The sequence below is a fragment of the Trichosurus vulpecula genome, chromosome 4 (assembly GCF_011100635.1).
Source record: "Trichosurus vulpecula isolate mTriVul1 chromosome 4, mTriVul1.pri, whole genome shotgun sequence".
NCBI lineage: Eukaryota > Metazoa > Chordata > Mammalia > Diprotodontia > Phalangeridae > Trichosurus > Trichosurus vulpecula.
The window spans coordinates 330,805,716-330,811,407 of NC_050576.1; the positions used below are offsets into that span (position 1 = coordinate 330,805,716).

General features: G+C 47.5%; 1 non-coding gene across 1 annotated transcript; it reads right to left on the reverse strand.

Annotated features, from left to right (window-relative positions):
- Window positions 1-753: 753 nt before the first annotated feature.
- Window positions 754-826, reverse strand: TRNAK-CUU. The gene has a single exon. It is a non-coding gene; the product is annotated as a tRNA-Lys (tRNA).
- Window positions 827-5,692: the final 4,866 nt, after the last annotated feature.

The following is a 5,692-nucleotide window of genomic DNA, read 5'->3' on the forward strand; positions in this document are numbered from 1 at the left end:
CATTTGAGTTAGCATATTTTTTTAAGGTGTTATTTTCTTCAGTATTTTTTGGGTCTTCTCTAGCAAGTCATTGACTTGTTTTTCATGATTTTCTTGTGTCACTCTCATTTCTCTTCCCAGTTTTTCCTCTACCTCTCTTACTTGCTTTTCCAAATCCTTTTTGAGCCCTTTCATGGCCTGAGACCAATTCATATTTTTCTTGGAGGCTTTGATGAAGGCTCTTTGACTTTGTTGACTTCTTCCAGCTGTATGTTTCGATCTTCTTTGTCACCAAAAAAAGATTCCAAAGTCTGAGTCTGAATTTGAGTCCATTTTCACTGCCTGTTCATGTTCCTAGCCAACTACCTGACCCTTGAGCTTTTGTCAGTATGTGACTGCCGGAGACTGGAAAATCGCCTTACCCCTCCCCTCTGCCTGACCCACGCCCCCTCCCTTCGCTAGCTTTCATTTCTCGCTTAGCTCTCATTTCCTGGCTAACTCTCGTTTCTGGGATATGACGCAGGCCTGCGTCCTATGCATAGCCACCCCTCTGGGGACGTGGCATTCTGATAACATGCTCATAAAAACCCTTACCAGGAACAATAAAGAGAGACATTTTTCACCAGCAGCGCGTCTAGTCTCCTTCCTCTCCGTGATCCCGTTCCCGAGCCTCTTGGCCCTTAGAGCCATTAGGTTCCCCTCGAGCCTAGCTCCCCCGGACCTCTCCAGCTTCGCTAACCCACGACTGTGTGACCTGCGGGCCAGGTCATTTGGCGCCCAACGTGGGGCTCGAACCCACGACCCTGGGATTAAGAGTCCCATGCTCTACCGACTGAGCTAGCCGGGCGACTGTGTGACCTGCGGGCCAGGTCATTTGGCGCCCAGCGTGGGGGCTCGAACGCTGGACAGGGACCCGATAGACGCCCCCGCCCCCTCCTCCGGACTCCGAAAAACCCCATTAAGGTAAGTGTTCGCGTCTATCGACATCATGGGATCACCACTATCCAAAGAACAGGTTTTTGTTAGAGACTTAAAACAAAGCTTCAAAGAGAGAGGAATAAGGATAAAGAAAAAAGACCTTTTAAAGTTTTTTATTTTTATAGATAAGGTATGTCCCTGGTTCATTGTTAATGGTCCAGAAATACACCCGGGGAAATGGCAGAAAGTAGGGAGAGATCTTAATGAAAGATTGAAACAAGAAGGTCCCGAGTCAGTTCCCATAAATGCCTTCTCCCTCTGGTCCTTAATTAATGACATTATTGAGGGATCAACAGGAGACAAAGGTGCCCGCCAGTTACTCGTCCAGGCGGAATCCTGTCTCGCTCCGCTTTCTCGCGCTGCTTCTGCTTCCTCCCTTCACGCAGAAAACTCACAAGACAAAGAGGAAGTAAAATCTCCTCCCCCTACCCCTACCGCCAAGTCCATTTACCCGCCACTCCCTAACCCTGCTGAAGAGACACTCACTTTCCCGGTCTTCCCTACCGAGGGGAAAGTCGGCATGAATACTGCCCCCGAAAACGAAAGCGGCCCGCTCCCTGACGAGAACGCAGCCAATTTAGACGTTGAGGCTGCTGCATACAACCCTCAAGAAGTGTTCGTATCCCACGCTTTCTCCCCACACCCCTATTTACTACCCCCCCTCGTGGACCTTACCCAAATCCAAAGAGATTTGACCCAGCGCATGGCTGAATTAAGAAAGACAGTCAATATGCAGAATCAATATCATCAAATGGTAAAGGAATTCTCGGCGCTACAAGCGTCCCTGCAGAAGGCACTGCTTCCTCCCTCTGCCCCAAAAGGTACTCCTATAGCACTCCCTCAAGACAAAATTCCCCAACCAAAACAGAAACAGAAATCCCTTCTCTTTCCTATTCTTAGAAGCAATACACAGAATAGACCTAAAGATGCAGAGGACACAAACTCTGATAAGCACCCCCCTGAAAATAGCGCAGGACTTGAAGAGTCCGAGGAGGAAAGCCAGGAGGAGGAAGTGGAGGATGATGACCAGGAATCTGATTCAGAGGAGGACAGTAAATCATGCTCCTCTAAATACAAAGCCCCAAAGTTTAAAAATATCAAAGATCTCCATGCAGCAGTGAAAAAATATGGTCCCAATGCTCCTTTCACTCTCTCTGCCCTTGAGGCTATAGGACAAGGAGGTTATCTGCTGCCCGGGGAATGGGTGCGAGTAGCTCAGGCCGCCCTATCAAGGGGACAATTCCTAACCTGGAAAGCAGAATTTGAATATCACTGTCAAACCATCGAAAAGAGAAACTTGAAATCTAAGGCTAATAGGGATTGGACTTTTGAAAAATTAGCAGGACGGGGTGAATATGCGTTAGAGAAAAAACAAAGAAAGTTACCTACAGGCTTGCTAGAACAGACTGCTCACGCGGCTAATCGCGCTTGGAGAGCCCTTCCTGTTACAGGCTCCCCCTTTACACCCCTTAATAAGATCACTCAAAGAAGAGATGAAGAGTACTCTGACTTTGTCAGTCGACTGTTAGAGACGGCTGAGAGGACATTAGGAAATGAGGCATCAGAAGATTTAATTATCAAAAGACTGGCTTTTGAGAATGCAAATGGCCCATGTAGGAGTGTACTGAATGGTCAATGGCAGGATAAGACATTAAATGAGATGATTAAACTATGCCGAGATATCCAAGATCCTACAGCAGCAAAACTTGAAAAAATGTCTCAGGCGGTATTGGCCTTACAAAACCCTATGAAAAACATGTCAGAGGCATTTCTAACTATAGGAGCAGCTGTTGATAATACTGTGAAAACCTGTTTTAAATGTGGAACCGAGGGTCATTTTGCCAGACAATGGCCCATGAATCAACCTAATCCCACCGCTCAGAAAAGGCGCGCAGCACCTGCCACCCCGTGTCCCAGGTGCAGAAAAGGGTTTCACTGGGGGAGTACATGCAGAGCAACACATGATGTAGAAGGCAAACCCCTCCCCCCGTTGTCGGGAAACGGCTGGCGGGGTCCGCCCCGGACCCCTCAAGGACTGGCCCAGCCAGCCACGGGGACCCACCCTGCCCACAGCTCTCCAGAGCAACGGCAGGCAGTGCAGGAGTGGACTTGTGTGCCACCGCCGCCGCAATATTGAGACCGGAGGACGGCCCACAAATCCTCCCTACGGGAGTCTTCGGCCCTCCGCCCAGAGGTTCCTTTTTCCTCATTATTGGCCGTGCCTCTACCACCCTTCAAGGAATAACAATACACCCAACTATTGTCGATAATGACTATGCAGGAGAGATTAAGATAATTGCTTCTGCTCTGAAAGATACTGTGAGAATCCAGCCCAATCAGCGCATTGCCCAAGCCCTCCCTCTTCCTATGAATACCACCTTTCCTGCTTCTAAAAATAAGAGGGGCAATTCAACACCTGGGTCCTCAGACATTTACTGGGCCCAGGCTCTGTCACAAGAGAGGCCTACACTAATGCTCAAAATACAAGGTAAACCCTTCATGGGCTTGCTCGATTCTGGGGCTGATTCAACCGTCATTTCTGAATCACACTGGCCGTCTGCCTGGCCGTTACAGCCCTCCTTGACCCACTTACAAGGTATAGGGCAAAGTTCCAACACTATGCAATCAACACAGCTGTTGCAATGGGAAGATCGTGAGGGTAATAGAGGAACAATCCGTCCCTTTGTAGTCCCATGCCTCCCCGTTAATCTGTGGGGAAGAGATATCCTCTCACAAATGGGAGTTATCATGTGCAGCCCTAGCTCAGTTGTTACAGAGCAAATGCTAAGTCAAGGCTTTTTACCCCGCCAAGGACTAGGAAAAAATAAACAAGGCATCACTCAACCTTTACATATACAATCTCACCCTGACCGCTCCGGCCTTGGTTTCCAGACACATTTTTCATAAGGGCCACTGGTCCCCTCAGCCTACAGGCGGATAAGATTACATGGAGATCTGAGACTCCCGTCTGGATTGACCAGTGGCCCCTCCCTAAAGAAAAACTAGAGGCTGCAATAATGTTAGTTCAACAACAATTGACTGCGGGTCACATAGAACCCTCCAACTCTCCTTGGAATACTCCAATTTTTGTTATTAAAAAGAAGTCAGGTGCCTGGAGATTGCTCCATGATTTAAGGGCGGTCAATAAGACCATGATCCCCATGGGATCGCTGCAACCGGGTCTTCCTGCACCCGTAGCAATCCCGGCAGGTTTCCAAAAAATTGTAATAGATCTCAAGGACTGCTTCTTTTCCATTCCTCTCCACCCCGACGACTCCAAAAGATTCGCCTTCACTGTCCCAGTTACCAATTGCGTAGGACCCTCTCCTCGCTTTCAATGGAAAGTTCTCCCCCAAGGCATGACCAACAGCCCTACCCTCTGCCAGAAGTATGTTGCCCAGACAATCGACCCCTTTCGCTTACAATTTCCACAACTTTATATCATTCACTATATGGATGACATTCTTATTGCTGGGCCCTGCGAGCAGGAATTACTTAGGATCACCACATTGCTAATAACTGCCTTAAAAGATAGGGGATTATACATATCCCCGGATAAAGTCCAGCTTGCCTCCCCTTTCTTTTTTCTTGGATTCGAATTGCATTCCTCTCATATTATAACACAGAAAGCTCAGATACGGACAAATCATTTGCACACGCTGAATGACTTCCAAAAGTTATTGGGTGATATTAATTGGCTACGCCCTTACCTTAAAATCACCACAGGAGATTTGAAACCCCTCTTTGACATTCTGAAAGGTGACTCCAACCCAACCTCGCCCCGTGTTCTGACTAAAGAAGGTGAGGCTGCCCTACAAAAAATAAATCATGCTATTTCGGCCCAAAAAATAGGATATATTAACCCCCAGAAAAAACTCTGGTTTCTTATCTTTTCTACATCATTCTCCCCTACGGGCCTTTTATGGCAGGACCTGCCCCTATATTGGATCCATGGTCCTGCAACACCCACCAAAGTGCTACCCACCTACCCGCTTCTTACTGCCTCCCTCCTTCAGGAAGGCAGGTCTCTTTCAGTCAAATTTTTTGGAAAAGACCCCGACCACATTGTCTGCCCTTACACCTCTGCACAACTGTCATGGCTTCAACAGAATGATGATACTTGGGCCATCTCCTCTGTATCTTATCAGGGAATCCTTGATAATCACTACCCTCCTGACAAATTGATCCAATTTCTTAGGGACAATCCAGTGGCCTTCCCCAGAATCACTAAAAGAGATCCTCTAGAAAATGCTCGTCTAGTCTTCACTGACGGGTCCTCCTCAGGAACTGCTGCCATATCTATAGACTCAAATCTAACTTCCTTTCATACACCTTATAAATCAGCCCAACTAGTGGAGCTTGCCGCTATACTTTGGGTCTTTGAACATGTACCGGACCCAATGAATATATACACGGATAGTGCTTATATTGCTCATTCAATCCCCGAGCTTGAAACTGTTCCTTATATAAAACCTTCCACCAATGCATTCTCTATGTTCCTTCAAATACAAAAACTGATCAGAGAAAGAGCACAGCCTTTCTTCATTTGCCATATCAGAGCGCACTCTGACCTCCCTGGACCATTGGCAAAAGGGAACGATACTGTTGATGCGGCTTCCAAGCACTTGGTTTTCGCCTCTGTATTGCAACCCTCCCCCATAGAGACTGCCACCAAGGCACACGAGTTGCACCATCTTAATGCCCACAGCTTAAGTCAAATTTATAAAATCACCAG